Source organism: Pteronotus mesoamericanus, unplaced genomic scaffold, assembly GCF_021234165.1.
Source record: "Pteronotus mesoamericanus isolate MK-2021 breed Mesoamerican mustached bat unplaced genomic scaffold, CSHL_Meso_final contig_1111, whole genome shotgun sequence".
Lineage (NCBI taxonomy): Eukaryota > Metazoa > Chordata > Mammalia > Chiroptera > Mormoopidae > Pteronotus > Pteronotus mesoamericanus.
Genome location: NW_026555017.1, coordinates 4,910 through 29,861, shown reverse-complemented (window position 1 = coordinate 29,861; position 24,952 = coordinate 4,910). Strand labels below are relative to the sequence as shown.

Here is a 24,952-nt window from a genome sequence, read left to right as displayed (position 1 = left end):
TCTGCACTCAGCAGGAGGATTAGACAGCACAAGGTGGGGTGGAATGCCACCTGAGGGCAGGGATATTTGGTGCTCTGACGCTGGTGCCCCTCAGGGGGAGTGGTCTCTGACTGAGCAAGATGGCTGCTGTTGCATGGGGGATGAGTCGGCACCGATTTCCCGCTGGCTACTCTCTCAGTTCTCTCCCCAAAGGCTCGTTCCCCAGTCTCTCTCAGGCATCTCTAGCCCACTCCGTCCCCGCCTTTGCTGGAGACCAGGGTAAGTGGCTACAAATAAAAATTTATGCATTGGCCCTTTAAACAGATCTTTGCATCTCCAGCCGCCTGTCTCTGGCAGAGAGCAACCCTGCCGCTTTTCGCAGCTGGCTGTTTTCTGTGTAGTTTTTGGGCTCTGGGGCTGTGGTCTAGAGAGCCCCACTTTTGGTTTAGACCCTGCTCTTCTCAGGGGGATCCCACTGGCCACTTCAATATCTTTCTGGTGTTGCTGCCCACGGGCTCCCCGCCACCTTCTCGAGTCTGTACCGCACTCCTTACCAGTTAGATTGTGCTAAAGGCGATTCTTCGGTCTCTAGGGTTACAAGACTCCTCTCTCACTGTTGTTCAGTTGTTTGTTCCGGGTGACTTCTCCACAATTTAGTTGTAATTTCTGGTTGGTTCTGGGAGGAGGTCAGTGAGACTTCCACTCCCTCCTCTGCCATCTTGATTCTCCTCCACATCTGTTTTGGGTAACAGAAAACTACACCCAAGTTGAATTATAACATAAATTAGAAGTCTCATAGCAAGTTCAGGCAAGGCTTGATCCAGTCAACCATCTCTCAGTCTTTATTCTAAAGTGTCTTCCCCTCTTGGTCCAAAAATTGCTGTCAGAGGCCTCTAAGGGCTGCATGAATTTTTGTTCACATTTAATAGGAAGAGAATATTCCTCGCTGCTTTCCCAGGAGCCAGAAAAAATATCGTCATCATTTCTTGGTAATTCACTTAAACCGTTGTCTGCTACTGACTTATCTACTCCTACATGAAGGATAAGATTTGCTGCTACATGCTTCCTCTCCCTCTATCCCCTTAATAGAGTCAATGTCACCACTTTGCATTAGATCAATAGGCAGTGTTTGCACTATTACACAGATGTATAAGCATTATTCACAGAAGAGCTATGTACTATACTGTGATTACATTTCCTGTTTTGCAAACATTTTTCCTCCTGAAGTTAATAACAGGCCATTGGGGCTTTTGTGTTTGCATGTTTGTTTTCATTCGTCTTCTTTTCTCTTATCATTCTGACCTTCTCAAGGTTTTTTCCATAAGCTTAAATGTCTTCTTGCTATGATCAATACCTCAGGTATTTCACTGGTTTTATCTCTTTCTCAGAGATTACCCTCTTAGAATTCTCTGTCCTCTCCTTTCAATGTAGACTTTTGTGCTCTAGGCCTGCTCTGTGTCTCTTTCCCAGGGATTTCTCTTCACTCTCATGCAGGGGGCCAGTGGCTAGAACACTAGAGAAAGGCAATAGGGACTTCTCGAGTGTTCAGCCACTGGTTTCCTGCCTCCTGTATTTCCCCTTTTGTTTCTGCCATTATTTTGGTGGTTCATGTTCTTCAGCAGCTTCTTGAGGATGGGTGCACAAGATTCCCATTCATTTCAGTTAATTCTTAAAAGTTTTGGAGACATTTATAAATTTTATATCTCTCTCATTCTGGATAGTCACCATAACATGCCTTGGTGCAGACCTTTCTCTTTTACTGGTCTAGGAACTTAAACTGTTCAATTTGGAAACCCATTTGTTCAAAGTAGGGAATTTTCTAATCGTCCCTTTTATTTTCTCCATTATACGTTTATGGAAAAACACTTAATCAGATGTTAGAGCTCCTGAACTTATCTGGTTTTTTTCCTACATTTCTTATCCTTTCTCTCTCATTACCGATCTATCACCTTATCTGTGTGTGTGTGTGTGTGTATTTATGTGTACAAATATATATTTATATGTGTATGTATGACAAATGGGATGATGAAAGAAATATATATCACTTTCATCCTGATTTAAATATAAATATTTAATATTTATAAATAATTTCTCCTTTGATCCATGAGTTGTTCAGAAGTTTGTTTTACAGTTTCTAAAGTATGAGAGTGGGTATGTTTGGGTGGTGGATGGAATGTTGACAATCTTTCTGGTATTGATTTTCCATATTACTGAATTTGGTCAGCTAAAGTTGGTCAGTATATAATTTGAGAACATTTATTAAATTTCCTTTTGACATAATATGTGTTCAAGTTTCCTGATACCTCATATATGCTTGAAGCAGAGAAATATTTTTTCTTCAGTGGGTAAATGTTTAAATGTACTCCCATTAGATCAAGCTTATTAATTGGAAAAAACACTTTACTAATATATTTTTTTATCTGGATCTACCACTTTGTTAGAAGAGCCATGTTTAATGTTCTCTCACACAGGCCTTTTTCAGTCAACCACTCCTTCCACCCTTACTTCCAGATTCCCATCTGTCTGTACAGTTCTGCCTTTCTCAGAACAGACTCTGACAATATGAAGTCTTTTGGGTCTGGCTTCTTTCATTAAGAAAAATTCACTTACTTTATTCCCTGTTATTACTAAGTGGATTCTATCGTGGGGATGTACCATAATGTGTGTTTGCAGCCACCTGTTGAAGCGTATCTGGGTTGTTTCCAGTTTGGGGGATATAATAAGTAAAGATGTTACAAATATTTACTTCGAGGTTTTCAGGTGACCATAGTCTTTGATTCATTTGAGAAATTACTTAGGAGTGAGATGCTGGGCAAATGTATGTTTACTGTTACAAGAAGTTGTTAAACTGTTTTCCTAACTGGCTGTATCAGTGGCAGTCCCATCAACATCGAACGAGCATTCCTGTTGCCAGTCCTGACGTTGGTAGTTTTAGGACTTTAGCCATTCTTGGCATGTAGTGCTACTTCTTTGTGGTTGTAATATAACTTCTTGATGACTACTGATGTTGATCATCTTTTCATATGTTTATTTTCCTCAGTATATTTTCTTAGGAGAATTATCTTTTCAATATTTTCTTCATTTTAAATGGGGGATTGTTTGTTTCTGATGGTTGAGCTTTAAGGGTTCTTTACATATTCTACAAGACCACAAGTCCTTTTACTGATATGCATGTATAAATGTTTCTCTCCAGTTCCGTGGCTTGTCTATTCACTCTCTTTTTACAGTCTTTAGAGAGCAAAAGTTACAAAGTTTTCAAGTGTTCAATATATCACTCTTTCTTTTATGGCTCAGGCTTTTGGTATTACATCCAAAACTTTATCACCACACCCAAGGCCACGCAGTACTTTCTCCTCTGTTTCTTCAGGAATTTTTAAGGTTTAGACTTAGAATTAGACCAATGATTTAATTTTGTGTAAGGTATGCAATTTGTGTCATGGTTTATATCTTGTTTCTTTTTTGCACCTGGATATTCAAATTTCCCAGCAATATTTGTTGAAAAGATGGAAGTTTCTTCATTGAGTTGCCTTTGTACCTTTGCCAAAATTCAACTGACTATATTTGCACAGGTCTATTTCTGGCACTTTATTCTCTTCCATAGTTATATGTATATAACCTTTTAGCAACATCATGCTGTTTAGATTTCCAACCATGTGTTGCAAATGGCAAGATTTTCTTATTTATTTGTGGGTGAGCAGTATTTTATTGTACATGTACACCACGTCTTTTTCCATTCATCCATCAATAAATAATTAGGTTGTTTTCATATGTTGGCTACTAAATCATGCTGCAATGGACATAGAGGTGCATATATCTTTTCAAATGAGTATTTTTGATTTCTTTATATAAATACCCCCCAAGTGGAATAGCTAGGTCATATCTTAGTTCTAGCTTTGATATTTTGAGGAATCTCCATACAGTTTACCAAAGTGGCCACACCAATTTATATTCTACATTGATTGTTGAATGTTGAGCCAGCCCTGCATTCCTGGATCAGAATGCATACTTTTTTTTTTTTTTTGGTATATTGCTTGATTCAAACTGCTAATGTTTTGTTGAAGAAATTTACATCTATATTCATAAAGAATATTGGTTTGAAAGTTCCTTTTCTTCTAATCTCCTTGTCTAGTTCTTATACTAGGTTAATTCTGGCCTCATCAAATGACTTGGACAGTGTTTGCTACTTTTATTTTCTGGAGGAGGTTGTGTAGATTTGTTATTGTTTTATTTTTCCCTAAACATTGATAGATATCACCAAGGAAACCACCCGTGCCTTGAGTTTTCTGTGTAGAGAGGCCTTCAAAGCAAATTCAATTTCTTTAATAAATATAGTACTCTTTAGGTTCTCTCTTTGTTCTTCAGTGAATTTTAGTAATTTATATCTTTTGGGGAGTTGGCTTATCTCACCTAAGTTGCTGAATTTATAGCTATATTGCTTATTTTGTCCTCCTATTCCCCTTTTAATGTCAGGGTGGTTAAGAATAAAGTTGCCCTTTTCCATCCCTGATATTATTATGCCATCTTTTTTCTCCATTGGTCAGACTCACCAGAGGCTTGCAAAGTTTATTAATTTTTTCTTTGAAAATTCTGATTTTGATTTCATAGGTTTTTTCTCTTTTTTCAGTTTTTTAAAATTTCATTGATTTCCATTCTCATCATTATTATTTCTTTCCTTCTGTTTGCTTTGGTTTTATTTCTTTTAACTTCATAAGGTAAAGACTTAGGTTAGATCAGTTTCTTTCTGCATTGATGACTATAAATTTACTCTGAGCACTGTTTGAGCCATACCTCACAAAGTTTGATATGTTGTGTTTTAATTTTCATTCAGTTCAAAATGCTTTTGAATTTGGTTGAAAATTTCTCTTAGTCCCATGTATCATTTAATTTCAAAATATTTGATGTTTCTCCTTATTTTGTTTGTTATTGATACTTTTTCTAGATGTAATCACTTTTATTCAGACTTTTGAAAGCAATAGAAGGGTGGATTAATACCTATCTTTCTAAGTTAAGGCCTAGAACTGTTCCCTAAACTTCAAACAAGAAACTCCTGCAGGAAGTACAAGGATTACCTGTATCACCTTAACCTAGCGATAACAAAGTAAAATATAAATTTTTGTTTAGAATTAAAGCAAATACTTCAGTATCACAAATACAATATTAAACTTCAAGAAGCACACCGCTAATTTGGAGTGAGCATTTATTTGCACAATTATAACATGTGGACAAACCCAGAAGGGGACAGCCCTGGCATTTGCACCCCAGCACAGCAGCTGGTCACACCACTGGCACAAAGCGGGACACAAAACGGGGCTATGGTCCGTGCTGACCTGTCTGTGATGGCAAAGGTGAAGGGCACAAGCGGCACAGCTGCTACTCATCCTCACAGAAGACTCTCTCAAACGTGCATGCCAGGAAGCAAGCTTCAGGTCTCTTGGGGACAAGGGGATGCCCGGTCTCACAATCTCAAAGCCCATGCAGCTGAAGGTACAGAACAGAGCAGCTCTGTCATCACGGTTCTTATGGAAGCAAACAAAGACATGGTCAACACGCGGCTGTTCTTCAGCAAACTGGAGAACTGCAAAGCTGTCTTTGCTCCCCTCCGGCCCAGCCCCGCCTGGGATCTCAATGCAGAGGCAGGAGCTGCCCAGCACTTCTCTCCAGTTACTGTGTTTGTTATCTGTGAGCCTGGTCTGGACGTTGAGGATTTTCGTCTTGTTATTTAGACGTTAGTTTCTCTGTTACATTCAGCCTATTATCAGAGTAAAATAAATTAGCGGAAAGATTGTGATCCTTCTGAATATTCATTCCCTCGTCCATCTGGGATCTTCAGAGGTGGGTGAAGGACATCAGGAGCAAGCACCACGGAGGCCCTGGACCTCGGTTATTACAGCAGCGGAGAGAGAGCCTGGAAGTCTCCCTGGTGCGCCCGCCGCCACGGTGCAGGCTGAGGAGCAGTGCGGTGAGACCGGCGTGCGCTGCGGCGCTGGGCGTGTTGCCCGCCTGCTTGTGCCCTCCGGCCACTGGAGTCTGACACCTGGGAAACCTCTGCTGCACCTCACCAGACCGCCGCCGCCCGCGATTCGCTGTTACTGATTTTTAATTTAATTCTGTTGTAACATGAAAACACAGTATCTATGATTTCTATGCTCTTAATTTTTTTCAGCAGTTTATTTCATGGCCCAGAATATGGCCCAGCTTGTTGAATAGTGCTATTGTAAGAAATCTGTGTTGTGTCATATTGGGTTAAGAGTTTCCTACATGTCAATTGGTTGATTGTTCAGCTGTCTATACTTGTATAGATTTCCCATCCATTTGTTTTATCATTTACTGAAAGAGATGCCTTGATTTCCCCAATGATAATTGTACAACCAACTATTTCTTCTTTCAAATCCATATCAGCTTTTCTCTCTTATACTGAAGCTCAGCTGTTAGGTTATTCTCATTTATATTGTCACCTGTCCGGATTATTTTTTTTGATGCCGTTATCATTAGTTAATTTTCCACTCATTACTGATAGTATCCCTTGTCTGAAATTTGCATGGCTAGTCCATCGTTTTTTTAGTGTTTTCATGATGTATATTTTTTCATACTTTTACTTTTAACCGATCTATACATCCATGTATGTATGTATGTGTGTGTGTGTGTATATATATTTGATTATGCTATTACAGTTGTCCCATTTTTTCCTCGCCTTTACTCCCCTCTGCCCTGCACCTCCTGCCACCAGCATCCCCCGCTCCTCTTATTTCACGTCCATGGGTCATACATATAAGTCCTTTGGCTTCTCCATTTCCTATGCTATCCTTAACCTCCCCCTGTCTATTTTGTACCTAATATTTATGATTCTTATTCCCTGTTCCTTTTCCCCCCACTCTCCCCACCCCTCCCCTCTGGTCTCCATTTCTGTGATTCTGTTCCTGTTCTAGTTGTTTGCTTAGTTCATTTTTGTTTTTAGGTTCAGTTGTTGATAGTTTTGAGTTTGTTGTCATTTCACTGTTCATAGTTTTTGATCTTCTTTTTCTTAGATGAGCCCCTTTAACATTTCATATAATAAGGCCTTGGTGATGATGAACTCCTTTAATTTTATGTTATCTGAGAAGCATTTTGTCTGCCCTTCCATTCTAAATGATAGCTTTTCTGAATAGAGTAATCTTGGATGTAGGTCCTGGCCTTTCGTGACTTTGAATACGTCTTTCCAGCGCCTTCTTGCCTGCAAGGTTTCTTTTGAGAAATCAGCTGATCGTCTTATGGGAACTCCTTTGTAGGTAACTGTCTTCTTTTCTCTTGCTGCTTTTAAGATTCTGCCCTTATCTTTAATATTGGGTAATTTAATTGTGATTTGCTTTGGCGTGTGCTTCCTTGGGTCCAGCTTCTTTGGGACTCTCTGAGCTTCCTGGATCTCCTGGAAGTCTATTTCCTTGGACAGATTGGGGAAGTCCTCCTTCATTATTTTTTCAAATAAGTTTTCAATTTCTTGCTCTTCTCCTCCTCCTTCTGGCACCCCTATTATGCGGATGTTGGAATGTTTAAAGTTGTCCTGGAGGTTCCTAAGTCTCTCCTCATTTTTTTTGATTTCTTGTTTCTTCATTCTGTTCTGGTTGAATGTTCACCCCTTCCTTCTGCTTCAAATCATTAATGTGAGTCCCAGTTTCCTTCCCTCTACTGTTGGTTCCCTGTATATTTTCCTTTATTTTGCTTTGCATACCCTTCACTTTTTCCTTCATTTTGCGAGCATACTCAACCATTTCTGTGAGCATCCTGATTACCAGTGTTTGGAACTGTGCATGTGATAGGTTGGCTATCTCTTCATCGCTTAGTTCTACTTTCTGAGTTCTGATCTGTTCTTTCATTGGGGCTGTATTTCTTTGTCTCAGCATGCCTGTTACATTAGAAGGGGGAGGAGCCTCAGGTATTCCCTGGGTCGCTGCATTGTGAAGCTGCATGTGTGGTATGGGTCTCAGAGGGAATGATGCTTCTTGCTCAGCTCTCTGCAGACTTTCAGCCACTTTCCCCGCTACCCACAAGCAAATTGGGCCCTTCCAGTGCTGATTCCCCAGGTGGGTGGGTTTGTGTATGTTCTAGGACCCTGTGGGTCTCTCCAACAACTTCTCCTGTGAGGCTGGGAGTTGGTCCCGCTGCCGCGTCCCCCACAGGTTCTTATAGTCAGAGGTTTTGAGGGGTTCTTTTCCCCATGCTGGAACCCTGGATTGCACAGTCTGTCTTGCTCCCCAGCTGTTCATCCCAGTTTATCCGCACACAAGTGTGGGACTGCCTGGTCCGCCAGATGCCCCCTTGCCAGCGTCCTCTCTGCCCCTGCTGCCTGTCTCCACCCCTCCTGCGAGTCTGGATGAATGTTTCTTCTTTAACCCTTGATTGTCAGACTTCCATACAGTTCGGCTTTCTGGCAGTTCTGGTTATTTTTTGTTTTTAACTCTGTTGTCTTCTTTGTTTTGGTTGTGCGAGGAGCAAACGGTAAAATCATGGAATAAGGTATTTAAACTCAGGGTTACTTGTATATTCAACAGAACACGAGAGCCACATTACTATTTCTATTTTCAAATGCACAATTAGTAGAGCCCCTTAATCTTATTAATCAGTCTAAGAGTTTCAGAGATGTAATTGTCAGTTTTTATACACTGTGTAAAGTCTTAAGACACCAAAAGTTTCTATAATTGTATTTGAGACACTTTTCTCCAGAGCCCACAACAGGTAATTACCAACACCAAGGGGCTCAGAGATGTTACTTCTTTCATTTTTGGTCATAGAGGACAAAACCACTGTTGATATGACCCTCCAGCAAAATAATGAAATGAGTTAAGTTATGGTGATTAAGAAGGTTTTGTGGTGGTTACATTGGCTGAATAATGAAGAGAGGCCTCATATGTGCTTCTGAATGGATATAGATTAAGAAATTTGTGGAAAACCCTGGCCAGGAAGCTCAGTTTGTTAGAGAATTATTCCTAGCACCAAGATTGTTGGTTCAATCCCCAGTCAGGGCACATCCAAGAACCAACAAATGAATGCATAAATAAGTGGAACAACAAATCAAAGTTTCTCTTGCCCCCCCTCATCTTTTCTCAAATCAATAAATTAAAATAACCTGTAAAAAAAGAAAATAGAGCAAGAAAATGCTTTGTTACGGGATTGAAATGCTAATTTATATTCTATTGCTTCTACTGCAAACAAGAGACTGTGGCTCTTTATTAACTCTGCTAATCAGCTTATTTAATGTGTTTGATTACTCATCTTACATATCATTCTTCCAAACAGAAGTAAACAGCAATGCTGCACAGTATTAATCAAAGACCAAGAATGTGATAAAAATGAAAATAAATGACAATCAACAATGTAATTTTCTGTTCTTAGCTGACATTTGGAGGGTAATTTCTTCTCAACTCTTCTAATTGTTAAATTTTATTGATGCTTAGCAAATAGTATTGTTAGAGAACTTCTATCCTTTGGATGTGTTGACTATTTGATTATTTATTGCCAAGTTTTGCTGTGTGTATGTTTCTGGTGAATTAGTTAAAATGTAGTGGTCCTTAAGATCTTGAAATAATATGGAACACCTGTTATTATATTTTGTTTTTTTTTCTTCTTTTCTTTTCCAGTTGAGCTATAGCTGGCAATTAACATTGTATAGGTTTAAGATATACAGTGTGTTGATTAGATATATTTATATTTTGTAATTAAATTACCATTGTACCATTAGCTGACTCCTTGATCATATCACATAATCCTTACTTCATTCTTTGTGTTCAGAACAGTTAAGATTTAGTCTTTTAGCATCTTTGAAGTCTATAATACAATATTGTTGCCTATAATCACTATGCTGTGCATTAGATCTTCAAGGCTTATTTGTCTACCAGTTGCAGTTTTGTATAAGCTTATAGACTTGAATAAAGTAGATAAGGCCTATACATCTTTTTCTGGAGTTTTATTTATCAAGTAATTTTTTTTTTTTGGGAAATCAACTTTTTAAAAGAATATACAGAGATAGTGAAATGCACACTATGTTTTGTGGGTGACAAGTAATTCATTTTTTTATTGTTGTTCAATTACAGTTGTCCCCATTTTCCCCCATTACTCTCCTATGCCCTACCCACTGCACCCCCCACATTAAATCCTCCCACTCAGTTGTCTTTGTCCATGAGTCCTTTATACATGTTCCTTGATGACCCTTCCCCTTTTTTCTCAAATTATTCCTCTCCCTCTCCCCTCTGGTTACTGTCAGTTTGTTCTTTATTTCCATGTCTCTGGTTATACTTTGCTCCCTTGTCTGTTTTGTTGATTATGTTCCACTTATAGGTGAGATCAACTGAACTATTGTTTTCTTTCAAGTGTCCACCTCACAAATAAAATCTCAGAAAAAAAGGATATTACTTGAAGACAAATACCATATGATATAAAGTAATATTTCTAATTTATTTTTTACACACTTTTTCCACACATTCCTTTTTTGAAATTTTATTTGTGAGGTGGACACTTGAAAGAAAACAATAGTTCAGTTGACTCCAAACATGGAATCTGCTTTTTGTTAACATAGATTTTTCTTTATTTTGTTGGTACATATTTGATTTTCCTTCAAACTCAAAGTGGCTCTAATGGTGCTAAAGCTATAGTGGAAAATCAGTCTCTACCACAAGACAAATGAATATGTACTTGTTGGGGTTTTCTCTTTGGCTGGGGATAAGGTAAACAGATATTGAATTATGCAAGTCAGATTATGACAATAATAAAATATTTGGGTTTTATGTTAAACTGTCACCATATTTCTTTGCAACATATTAAATATTTACACATCTTGTGGTTAAAACGGAAACTGTGGTGTGAATTAGAATCCTAAAAATGTATGTACTCATTTTTGGGGGTAGAGGGTGGAAAGTGGATATATTCAGGTCAAAGTGAAATATCTCCAGTCCCTCCCCCATCTCCCCATGCTTCTCTGTGTGCTTGTTACCAGTCACCACCCATCAGGCCTTCTAGTGGTAACCACTATGCTGAACCTTATGGCAATTTTTGTTCGCTTTTATTTATAACTGGACCAGTTGATTTTATATATATTTTAATTTAAGTGTAGTTGGTAGACAATATTAGTTTCAGGTGTACAACAGTGATTCTACAATTACATATCTCACTATGTGATTATTACACTAAGTCTAGTAACCATCAGTCATTTTACAAATTATCACATTACTATTGATTATACTCCCCTTTGACTTTTTCATCTATCCCTTAACCACCACCTCCCCCACTCAATCAGTTTTTTCTTTGTCTCCATGAATCTGTTTTTGTTTTGTTTGTTCATTTTTATTTTTAATTGTATGTGTAAGTAAAATAATACCATATTTGTTTTTATCAGTCTTGCTTATTTAGCTCTATATAATATCCTCTAGGTATATCTATGTTCTCACAAATGGCAAGATATTACTTTTTTGTGGATGAGTAATATTCCATTGTGTATGTATACACCACATTTTCTTTTTCCATTGATCCACCAATGGACACTTAGGTTGTATTAATATCTTGGCTATTGTAAATTGCTGGGAACTGTCCTGCCTGGTTTCAGGGGCTATAGCCTCATGGCCAGGCGAGAGGGCCCCAAGGCTGGAGCTGAACAAGGAAGCCTTTGGAAAATAGGCCACTGAGGAGACAAAACCTGTCCCCTTTGCAGAGGCATAGCCCTTGCCTCCCTCACATCACCCTGCTTGGCTCTGGGGGATGGCTGGTTAGTCATTGACGGATAAGACCCCTCCACAGCAGGGGCAACCTAAGACAGGCACAGTAGCATAGGGGCCATCAGGGAAGGACTCTGGGGGACATGAGGAAGGGGCAAAAGACCCTTATCCCTCAGGTTGGTCATGGCCGGAGTCTTCATTCTATGTGAAAGCAGTCTCCCTATCTCTTGGCTGCTCTGCTCCAACAACGGGGCTGGGTCAGTAAAACAATACTAAAGGCAGGTACAGCCCTAAACTGGATCAGGTGGTTCCAGGGAACAATTAGCCCTGGAAACCAAATGTACTTTGCTAAGAATGTTCTCAAGTTAATGAGTACTGATGTTTGGAGTCTGAGTATAGAATATGATCAGTTTCTCAGGTTTCAGGGCCACATGGGCACCACCCTGTCTACCAGACCCTGACCTGAGGCAAGTCTCTGTGCTCCTTCAATTGTTATCTGTGATCTCTATCTGTTTCTGTAAACATAGCTTTTTGAAATTGATTGATTAGCTTTGCATATATGCTGTATACCCCTGTGCATATGGTTCTCAATAAAAGCCACTTCAAGAGAAGGGCTTGGGGCATTCCCCACTAGAGGGAATTGCCACCTCCTTTTCCTGGGAGACAGAGAGTATCTGGAACGACTTATTTCCTTCATCAGTGACTACCGGGGTGGACTTCACAGGACGCAGTACTTCCCTCAGTAAAAGTTGCTGCAATGAACATAGAGGTACATATATCTTTTTTAGTTAATGTTTTAGTTTCTATTCTCTTTGGATACATACCCAGGAACAAAATTGCTGGGTCTTATGATGATTCTGTTTTTAGTTCTTTGAGGAATCTCTGTATTGCTTTATGGAGTGACTTCACTAAATTGTAGCCCCACCTACAGTGCACCAGGTTCCCATTTTTCTTACATCCTTCTCAACACTTGTTACTTGTTGACTTTCAAATACAGCCATCCTAACAAATGTGAGGTGGTATCTCATTATGGTTCTGATTCCCTGATGGTTAGTGATGTTGAGCATCTTTTCACAGATCTGTTGATCATTTGTGTGTCTTCTTTTGGGAAATGTCTCTTTGTGCCCTCTGCACATATTTTTAATCTGATTGTTATTTTTTGTTTTTGAGTAGTATGTGTTATTTACTTTGGATATAAACCCCTTGATGTATATGTCATTAGTGAATATTTTCTGTCATTCAGTAGTTTATGTTTTCATTTTGTTGATGATTTTCTTTGCTGTGCAGATGTGTTTTAGTTTGACAAAGTCTCAATAATTTATTTTTGCTTTTGTTTTCCTTACTCTCAGGGATATATCACAAAATATATTACTCAGACTGATGTTAAATAGTGCATTACCTAAGTTTTCTTCTAGGAATTGTATGGTTTCAGACCTTACATTTAAGTCTTTAATTCAATTTGTGTTTGATTTTGTTTATAGTGTAAGAGTGTAGTCCTGTTTCCCTTTTTTGCATGCATCTTCCAGTTTTCCCAATACCACTTGTTAAAGGTACTATCATTTGTCCATTGTACATTTTTGCATTATTTTGTCCTAAATTAATTAACCATATAAGCAAGGGTTTATTTCTGCACTCTCCATTCTGTTCCATTGGTCAAATTTTCTGTTTTTGTGCCAGTACCATACCATTTTGATTATAGCTTTGTTGTATAGGTTGAAATCAGGGAGCATAATTCCTCCAACTTTGTTTTAATCAAAATAATTTGCCTGCTTTGAACCTTTGTATAAGTGCACTCATACTGGATATAGCTTTTGTATCTTGTTCTTTTTAATCAAACTTTTATTTGCAAATTTTATACATGTGTTGCATGTAGCTATAGTTTCTTGATTTTTACTGCTGTATAAGAGTTCCATTATAGGCCTTTTCTGAAACTTATTGGTTCTTTTGTGGGTGAACACCTATGTTGTTTCCAGGGTTTGGCCATTATGAGCCCTACAGCTGTGAATATTTATATATATATATGTCTAAGTGACATTGCAAAACTTTTCTGGGGCATATACCTAGGAGTGAACTTGATGGATCATAACGTTTTGTATGTAAAGCTGATATTAGTGGAAGGCTGTAAGGCAAGGTCCACGTCCTCTCTGCCCCTGCTACCTATTTCCACCCCTGCTGCGGGTCTGCATGAATGTTTCTTCTTTACCCTTGGTTGGCGTACTATTGTTAAGACTAAGCAGGTCATTTAAACCCTCTGAATGTCTTCAGTTGGAATTTTTACAATGTGACAGGACTAGATTGACTAGCTTACTTCACAAACCCCTTCTAGATAGAAAATAATGACTCAAAGACGATATGACAAAAGGATTATTACCTTCATTATCAGATGCATGTATACAAAATTCATCAAATATGAACACATTTGAAAAACCATGTAAACAGGCAAGGGAATCCAGCAAGTCCCAAAACTGGATTTATCACCAGGGTATAAATTTCACACCCTATAAAATCCCCTTTAGTAAACATTGCATTACACAAACCACTGTTCTGATCATTTGTTCATTCATAAAATATTTTTGAGTTCATACCCTATGGAGAAAGTTACAAGGTGCTGTGGATGTATAGGCAGGCTAGTGCACTTGCAACATGGACTGTATATCCTGATTAGAAATAAGAACATACTGGGGCTTTTCGGGAGAGCCCTGGTCTGTCAGTGGTAGTGGGAAAGTGTGGTGGAGTCTGCAGTGGGCAGCAGGGTGGGCGGGGGGCAGGGCACCACATCAAACAGTGGCCCATGGACCCACCTTATATTTTGTGCTTTTCTTCTCTTCCTTGTCATTTCCAGTTGGCACCTGAGGCCAGTGGGGAAGCACCTGAGTGGTAAGTGCTGCAGCTGGGAGAGCCCCCCGGTCCAGGGCACATCACTAGGCTCAGTGCAGGCTAGAGAGGCCCCAGCCTCCAGCAAAGCCCAGGGAAGCCATGTGCCTAGGGTTTTCGGAATGTGTTTTCTCCATATCAAAAATGTTATGAAGGCGTGTTGGGTTCCCAAGCTAACCCAACGAAGCTAATTAAGCTGTCACATTTTGTGGACAAGAGTAAAGACTCATTAAACCACGTGCCAGAATGGACTATAGGACTGAGAGCTCTAAGAAATCAAATTCTCCTTCCCCACACTGTCCTAAGTTCCTGAGGGCCCCCGAAGTTCCTCTCTGCCGACACACTCTCCCTCTTCTCCTTTGGTTCCTGCTGAAAGGCCTGGTTGATCCCTCTGGTGTGGATTGTCTTGCTTTGGAAGGAAATACTAGGAAGAAACCTTCAATGTGGGAGAGAGCTGAAGCTCTGGCCACCAGACTAAGAAAGAAGGCCGTCTCTGGGGGTGTAATGGCAATTTCTGCTAGGTGAGTGATGAAGTGGAGTAGAGCTGTTGTGAGAATTGTGAAATGAAATAAGAAAGAGCAGCGAGAATGAAATGCAGTGAAGTCGTCCAAAACATGAAGTGGAAAGAGTATCCGATATTGAGGGGATTTCTGGAAGCATCTATTCATGTACTTCAGAGAGAGTAGAAATTACCAGGATAAAGGTGCGGTGACTCTCACGAAATAAGGAGTTTACACTCAGAGACACTTTTATATTCAACGGAACGTAGGAGCCACTTTACCATTTCCGTTGTTGAACACGCAACTGGTAGAGTCACTAAATGTTATTAAATCAGTCTAAGACCTTGGGAGTTGTAATCGCTGGGTTTTATGCCCTGTGTAAAGTCTTAACAGACCCGTAGGTGTCTATAATTGTATTTGAGACACTTTCCTAGAGAGCCCACAAGAAGTAATGACCATCACCAAGGTGCTTGGAGCTAATTGAGCTGTCACATTTTGTGGACAGGAGTAAAGACTCATTAAACCACAGGCCACATGCCAAAAGAAGTGGAGACTTCACTTCTTTTATGTTTGGTCGTAGAGGACAAAACATACGGTTGATTTGACCCTCCAGAAAATAATGAAATGAGTTAATTTCTGGACGATTAGGAAATCTTTATGGTGACTATGTTGGCTTAGTAATGAAGAGAGAATGAATACGTGTGTGTGTGTGTGTGTGTGTGTGTGTGTGTGTGTGTGTGTGTACATACATATATATATATATACACACACATATATATGCATATATATCTATGCTTCAACATAGATATAGATTAAGAAAATGGTGGAAAACCCCTGTCAGGGTAACTCCATTTCTTAGAACATCATCCCTATATACCAAATTGTGGGTTCTATCCCCACTCAGAGCACATCCAAGAATCAACCAACAAATGCGTAAATAAGTGGAACAACAACTCAATTTCTCTCTCTCTCTCTCTCTCTCTCTCTCTCATCTATAAATAAAAACATCTATAGAAAAATAAAGACAGGAAAATTTAAAAAGGAAAGAAAGGAAAATGGGGAAAGCAAATACTTTGTTATGATATGAGATTGGAATGCTGAATTTATATTATCTTGATTCTACTGCAGGCAAAAGACTGTGGTTTAAATAACTCTGCTAATCAGCTTAGGTAATAAGTGCTGCGACTACTTATCTTGCATCTCATTCTTCCAGAACAGAAGTAAACAATACTGCTGCACAGTATTGTAATCAAAAGCTGAAGAATCTGATAAAAATGAAAATGAATAAATCAACAACATAATTTTCTAATTTTGGCTGACATTTGGGAAAGGCTGTGAAGTAAATTTCCCCTCAACTTTTCTAGAATCATAAAATTTTATGCTGCTTGGCAAATTCTATTACTGTAGACCTTCCATCCTTTTGTGAGTTGACTATTTAATTGTTTATTGCCAGGTTGTGCTGTGTATGCTGTGGGGGAATTGGTTAAAATTTAGCGGTTTCAAAGATCTTGAAATAAAATAGAGTGCCTGTTATATTTTGTGCTTTTCTTCTTTTCCTTGTCATTTCCAGTTGAGATATAGCTGACATATAACATCGTAAAGGTTTAAGATGTACAACGTTGACCCGATATATTTATATATTGTAATACAAGTGTCATTGTAGCATTAGATAACTCCTCAATCACATCACATAATCATTACTTCTTTTTTGTGGTGAGAAGAGTTAAGACCTAGTCCCTTCCCATCTTTGAAGTCCATAATAAAGTACTGTTGCCTATAATCACTATGATTTGCCTTAGATCTTCAGGGCTTATTTATCTCCTAGTCGCAAGCTTGTTGAAGGCTAGAGACGTGCAAGTAATAGGTAAAGCCTGTATATCTCGTTCTTCAGGAGTTTCATTTATCAAATGATGCCTCTAATTTATTTTTATATTCTTTTTCCAAACACTCTTATTTTGAAATGTTATTTGTGAGATAGACACCTGAAAGAAAGCAATAATTCAGTTGACTCCAAACACAGGATCTGTTTTCAGTTAACATAGAATTTTTCTTAAATTTTGTTGGGCACATGTTTGATTTTCCTTCTAACTCAAAGTGACTATAATTGTGCTAAAGCTTTAGTCGGTGAACGTTTTTCCAGTACAAGACGAATGAGTATGTATTTGTGTCAGGGTTGTCTCGTAGGCTGGGAACAGGGTACAAGGTTATCAAATTACGCACGTCAGATTATGCTAGTAGTCAAAGATTTGTTAATATGTTAAATTGTCGCCACATTTCTTCGAACGCATTAAATACTTAACATATCTCGATGCCAAAACTAGAACTGTGGTGTGACTTACAAGCCTAAATATGTATGCACTCATTTTTTTTGGTGGGAGGGGGGAGGAAAGCACCTGATACATTCAGGTCAAAAATGGAATATCTCCAGCCACCTTCTCATCACCCACCCATCTCCACGTGCTTGTTACCAATCACCACACACGTCAGGCCTTCCAGGGGCAACCACTATGTTGAACTTTATGCCAAATTTTTGTTTCCTTTTATTTCTAACTTGCGATAATATATATTTATATATTTAATTTAAACTTATTGAATATATATGTTTAACCTAAGTTTAGTTGGCATGCAATATTACGTTAGTTTAAGCTGGACAACATAGTGATTCTACAATTATTTATCTCACTATGCAATTGTCACACTAAGTCAAGGAACCGTATGTCATTGTGCGAATCATCACACTACTATTGACTGTATTCCCTTTGACATTTCACCTGTTCCTCAAACAACACCCATCCAGCAAGCATCAGTTTGTTCTTTGTTTCCGTGTATCTGTTTTTGTTTTGTCTGATCATTTGCTTTGATTTTTTAATTCCACATACAAGTCAAATTGTATTTGTTTTTCTCTGCTTGGCTTACTTAACATAACACTCTCTAGGTCCATCCATTTTGTCACAAATGGCAAGACTTAATTTTAGGGGTGAGTAATACTACACTGGGTATCTATACCACATCTTTATTTTCCATTCATGTATTGATGGACACTTAAGTTTCCTTCCATATCTTGGCTATTGCAAATAATGCTGCAATGAACATAGGGGTTCATATATCTTTTTTAATTAGTGATTTTGTTGTCCTTTTCTTTGCAGAAAAACTCAGAAGTGGATTTGCTGTGTCATATGACAGTTCTATTTTTAGTACTTTGAGGAATCTCCATGCTGCTTTATACAGCGGCTGCACCAATTCATGTACATTTCATACAAATTGCTTCCGCATATATTACCTTTGCTTCCAAAGTTTTCACCTGACAGAGCTGAGCACTTCCTGTCTATTTCCCATCCACTGATAATGGCCTCTCAGCTGTTTTCACACCCCTAATGTTTCATTTAAAGCTACGAAACCCGCATGTTGGGACATGCAGTTCATCCTGAAATTGAGCAAAACAGGAACACTCCTCAGTGTATGTGTCGCTAAACCATCATTGTCCTAGAAAAGGCAGTGACTGTAATAAATGTGGAGTTACAGTGTACGTCTGGTCCAAAGTAATAAGGTTTTGGGTTCACAGCAGTCGATCCATGGATAATCCCGTGACTAAAAGTGTTGTCTTAAGGTAAAACACGTATTTGCTTTGGTGGTCAGATGTTATTATCACGATGTTGACACTAACTAGTTCCTCAAAACGAGTCCAAAGAGTCTTTACTTCTTGATTTGGTTTTTGCATGAAAACACTTATTTGACTATATGGTTTAAGGCTGAAAACCAACACCCATGTGCTTACCACCCAGCCTAAGAAATAGAATGCTAGGCTTCTAAACCTCTGGATGCTCCCCACCAGTAACAACCACTATTTTAAATATTGTTTATCATGTCTCTGATTTCCCTCCAAGCTTACCTCAGATGTGTGCACCTCTAAACAACATATTATTAAATTATGAGTATCTTCCAACTCTACATAAATGATGTGTTACTGTGGGGTTTCATTCTGTATCTTGCCATTTGTTGCTCAACTTTGTTTTGATGTTCATCTACTGTGTGTATGCCTGCAGCTGACTTGTTTTCAATGAAATCATTCTTCTTTGCAGGGTCCAATTTTATGACAACAACCCAATTTTGTTCTCTTGCCCAGGGGCATTGGGATTATTTGAAGTTTTTGCCATTACAGAGAATTTAGCTGTGAACATTCCTGTACACGAAGTCTTTGGCACCTGTGCAGGGATCACTTGGGATGAAACTCGGAGAAATGATTTCATACGATGATGCTCTACTATAGGCATCAGCACAGGAGACGCTGCTCAATGCCCTTGCGAATCTTGGGAGGAGTAAAACTGTGTGTCATTTTGGTTTTCATTTCCATTTCCTGATTATTAATTATGTAAAGCATCTTTTCATGTGTTTTTTCAGCCACTGATGGATCATTTTCTACAAAGTGCTTGTTGCTATGTCTTGTTAATTTTTTTTTTCTATTGGATTTCTTCTTTCATGTTGATTTTCAGGAGGTTATTGTAAATGTTAGACACTAACCCTTCCCTAGCTCTGTGTGCCAGAAAGAGCTTACCTTTCACCTCTTTACATTGTCCTTTCAAGAAGAGAAGTTATTAATTTGGTTTGATGAGATTTATCAGTTGTTTTGGGTTCTGGTTAAATAATTCTTACTTTAATACAAGAAGATTGTGCTATAGCCTCTTCCAAAAGTTTAACATTTTGGCTTTGCACATTTCATCCATGGTCCTCAGGGCACCGATTTTCATAATAGCCGTCCGATTCAAATCCGATTTCACTCTTTCCCCCATGTCTTACCAACTGCATCCACACTTCTTATTGACCCATGCTCTTTTTTCCTTACATTATTTATCAAGTGTCTGGATATGGGGGCGTTTGTTTTTGGTACCTATTTTTTTTTTTTTTTTGCCACTGACCTATTTTTTTTTCTTTTCTCTCCAAGCTGACTCCACACCCTTTTCCTGATCACGTTAAAAGTAAACCTTGCTATTTGGCAAGTTGTCTTTGTTCTCTAGAATGTCCTGACCTGAGAAAAAATATGGCATATTTTACTGCATTATTATAACTGCTGAAATTAATCTGGCAAGTTCCAAGCACAGCCCTTGCTGTCGTGTACGTTCAACACCGGCATTCTGACCAAATGATTCTCATTTGAAGTGATCAAGGTTAGCAAGGCGAGTACTAAGCCATGTTGACATCATGGCCTCTTGACAGGATGTGTTCTCTCTGAGCCATCAACCTCTAGTTTTGCCGCATTATAAACCACTCTCTACCTTACCTGAAGAATGAGTGGCCTTTTGAAAATGTAAATATAATCCTGTCTTTAACATGAAAATTACAATGGTTTCTTACAACCTGTAGAAATAAGTCCCAAATCCTAAGTATGTCCTTCAGACCCTCCATGGTCTGGCTTTTGCTTATTCTTCCCGTCTTGCCTCTCCCTTCACCCTATTCATCTGGTCACTTTGAGGTCCTCATTGGCATCATACAGTTTCACCCCAGCTGAAAGCTGTGTCATGCTTATTGTCCCAAAGTTCCACTCTGGAATAGTTGGAAGACTGTTGATACTTCTTTTAAGCATCTCCCATCTTTACTCTGTCCTCCTCTCTGCTCCCACATTTACACAGTTCTTGAAATACCATGAAATGAGACAACCTTACCCACCGTCAGAAGTTTAAGGATCTCATTTAGCGTGGAAGCTGAAGATTGTAGGCAACAGAATACAGATGAAACGTGCCTGGAACAATAGCGATTTGCTTTTCTTACGAAATAAAAAATCCACAGGTAGGGGTTCCAGAATAGAATTCTGCTTAATAGCTGCCTAATGACGTTTGCTTAAGATACTTCTTCTTCACTGTTTCCTCATCATCCCAAGATAGCTGCCAGCAACCAGAAGGTGGCAATAGCTCCCAGCATAAAAAGAGAGAAAAAGCCTTCTCCTCACTGTTGCACTAGTGTTCTTTTTATCAGGGAAGAAAATGCTGCCTCAGAAATTAACTGTGAGACTATTTCATGAGCCCTTGGTCAAAACTGTCCCAACAGCAAGGGCAAAGGGGCAGTTAGATATCAAACTGCTACTGAAAGAGGCTGCCTCTGCGCACAAGGAGGAGGTCAGGGAAAGGCGTGTGGAAAGTGTTTGATCGTGACCTTCCTGCTGATACTGTGAACACTGACAGCCCTGCAATTTCGTCTCTGTGGGACTTGTGGATGAGAGGTGTCCTGGAATCCAGGGATGACTACTTCAAATCTATTTCCTAGTATCTTGAACTACTCTGTCCAGTGTTGTTCCCATTAGCAAATATAACTTTTAAAAATGAAGATTTCATTAATTCAAATTAACGAACATTTCTAAGTCAGCGTGGGTGTTTAGGTTTTGGGGTTTTCTTTGTTTGTTTGCTTGTTTTGGTACCTGAAGAGTGTTGGCTTGTTGTATAGAGCAGATGGCTATCATTCAAAGCTACTGTATTTTTACAATTTATTTATTTATTTATTTATTTATTTATTTATTTATTTATTCGTTTTCAGAGACAGGGGATGGGAAGAAGAAAGAGAGGAAGAGACACACCAGAGTGTGGTTGTCCCTTGTGCACCCCCTACTGGGGACCTGGCCTGCAACCCAGGCATGTGCCCTGACCGGGAATTAAACTAGAATCTGGTTTGGAGGCCAGCACTCAGTCCACTGAGCCACACCAGCCAGGGCTCAAAGCTAATATCAACCAAAATAGGAAACGTGCCTCCCCTCAGAGCAAGAGTTGAAACAAGGGAAGGGCTGCATTTGATGCTTCAGCCACAGGTGTCTATGGGTGTAAGTGATGAGACTTTATTATACACAGCATGGCTGTTTTTTTCTTTTTTGTTTGTTTTTCACTTTGTTTTGTTTTGTTTTGTTTTGTTTTAAACACTTACAGACTGAATTCAAACTTCTTGTTTTTGTTTAAATTTTTGACATGTTGGTCTTAATTTTAATTACAGATTGTTTCAGCCTGTCAGTGAACTGTGGCCCTTCCCATAGGAATAGTAATGCTTACCTTGTTTCTGTACCATTCTGTTCCAATGAAACTGAGGCAGGATAGTGAGAAGATAGGAATATTCCTGGGAAACTGGAATGGGGAAACCGAGACAAGAATATTAAACAAGACCAAAAAATTTGAACGACTTACAGCCAGCTAGTTAATCACAAGACCGTCCAGTATTCCCTAACCAAGGACACTTGAGAGCAAATGGTTTACTCCTCTCATCTCTAAACATAGAAACATAGCTTCAAACCCTGGTCAGGGAGAGCAGGAACACAGACCCAATTAATGCCATTCGTGCCTTAAACCCAAGGATGAATGACGTCAGGGGAAGAAATAACCAAGATCCGATTAAAGCCAGAAAGACCCAAGGTCAAAGTAAAACTCTAAAGCAGACCAAACAATAGTCTAAAACTCCCCTATGCACTCATTTTGACGCATCAGCCTATTAAAAATGCACTAGGACAGCTAAGAAATATATTACTGAAATCCTCCAAGAAGATCCTCACCTGCAAAGAGACATAAAAACCCTCTAGACAAGGACTCTCTCCGGGTTCCCTCTACAGCTCTCCCACACTTCTTCTCAGGCGTGAACTCTTTACTTCCTCCTAAGCCGTAAGGCTCCCCATGAGACTTGCAATCAGGGGAGCAGCTGGCAGTGGCAGCTCCTCCTGAGCTTACCTCTCATCCTGTCTCTGACTTCCCAGTGAGCTAAAGGCAGCCCCACCTGGGCTCACTTTTTTTCTATAAAGTTTCCAGGGAACCAGAGCAGAGCACTGCATATGCTCTCTCCTATTGCTCTGTGAACCCTAAGTCCTTCCTTTGTTTCACTATCCTTGGCTTTAATAAACAGCTCTCAAAATCACCTGACTTCTGTTGTGAAATCTTTTCTAAATAAAGTCAAGATGCCACACACACGATGGGCCAGCCTGAGTCAAATCCATCTCACATCATATCGACGTGGTTTGGGCCACATCGATAACACAGCCGTCGCCTATTCCTAAATTGAATTTAACTAGTATGTTAAAATTTGGCTCAACAAAGAAGAAAAATGAGGAAGTGTTTAGTAGAGAGAGTTCGTTAGAATTATTTCAGTGACAACCAGAGAAATATTCTTTCCACCCCCAATGACTTTATATATCGATAATCGTTACACTAGTGGTTACTGTTGCTCAAATAGCAAATCAAAGTAAACATTGAGGGCAGTACATGCAACCCAATAAGTAATTCTTTCCCTTAAATGGGCAGTTGGTAACGCTACTTTGGTAACCAACACCTACACAACGGCATACAAGAGAACCTGGGTGTTGCGAATACAAGCAAACCCCCTGGAGGGGAGAACCCACCAACAAAGGCGCCACCACCAACAGGTGAAGGCCAAGTACAACAAGAGAGCCCACGCAAATGGACGAAAGGGCAACCCTAGAACATCCAGGAGAGGAGATCAAACAGAACGCACCACTGGGTCCCACAGAATCCCTACCACAGAATATCACTGTACTAAGACAGCTGGCAAAGCAGAACATCTAGAATCACAGAAACAGACAAAAAGAGCCACCTAACAAGGGGGAAACAGAGAAAGAACCCCCAATCAAAAGCAATGGAGGATTCCCCAGTCAAACAGCTAAGTGAAAAAGGAGGCAAACAAACTCTCAGATATAGAATTCAAATAAGAGGTTATACGGATTCTCAAGGAACTCACAGACAACTGGAAGGAACTGAGTGGGAACTACAATGGTTTGGGAAAGAAATAGAAAGGATAAACAAGAACCAGGATGAAATGGAGAATAGAGTATCTGAAATAAAATATTCACTGGAAGGATTAACCAGCAAGCAGGATGAAGCCGAGGACCGAATTAGTGAGTTGGAAGACAAAGCAGAAAGAAATACCCAGGTAGAGGAGCTGCACGAGAAAGGACCAACTAATATGAAGATAGCTTAAGGGAACTTCAGGACAGTGTGAAACACATAACATTTGAATCATAGGAATCCCAGAAGGAGAAGACAGGAGCAAGGGATAGAAAACCTGTTTGAGAAGATAATGACAGGTAAGGTTCCTAAAATGGAGAGGAGAAAAGCCACACAAGTTCAGGAAGTGCAGACGGTCCCAATTAAGATGAACACAAAGAGGCCTGCTCCAAGACACAACATAATTAAAATGCCACATTTCAAAGACAAAGAGAGTGCTTTAAAGGCAGCAAGGGAGAAATGAGAAGTAACATACAAGGGAGCTCTGATAATGCTATCAGCTGATTTCTCAGCATAAGCACTCCATGCCAGGAGGGAATGGCCTGTAGCAGTCCAAGTAATGAAAAGCAAAGGCCTGCAACCAAGACTGCTCTGCCCAGCAAGGCTCACAGTTAAAATGGAAGGCAAAATAGGAAGTTTCCCTGACAAAAGAACTCTAAAAAAAATAGCCCCCACCACACCAGCAGTTCAATATGCTACAGTGACTGCTTTAAGAAGATGAAGAAAAAGAGTGTGAGGGAGAGTGAAACACAGGTACAAAGGAGCAAAAATGAGTAAGTACATATAGATAATAAATTCAAACGTTAATGGATAAAATACACCAGTCGAAAGACATAGGGTAGCTGAATGGATAAGAAAACATGATCCATACATATGCTTCCTACCAGAGACCGACCTGAGAACAAAAGACAGGCACACACTAAAAATAGAGGGTTGGAAAAAGTATTCCAGCCATATGGATAGGGGAAAATATCCGGGGTAGCAATACTTATACCAGACAAAATAGACTTCTAAGCAAAGGCCATAGAAAGAGACACCGAAGGACACTTGATAATACTCAAAGGAAAGACTCCATCAAGAAGACACGAACAGTGTAAACCTATATGCGCACAACAAAGGAACACCCAAATATATACGGAAAACCTTGCAGGACTCCAAGAAA

General features: G+C 39.3%; 1 pseudogene; it reads right to left on the bottom strand.

Moving 5' to 3' along the window:
• Positions 1-5,349: 5,349 nt before the first annotated feature.
• On the bottom strand, positions 5,350-6,068 carry LOC129072051 (ornithine decarboxylase antizyme 1-like; annotated as a pseudogene).
• Positions 6,069-24,952: the final 18,884 nt, after the last annotated feature.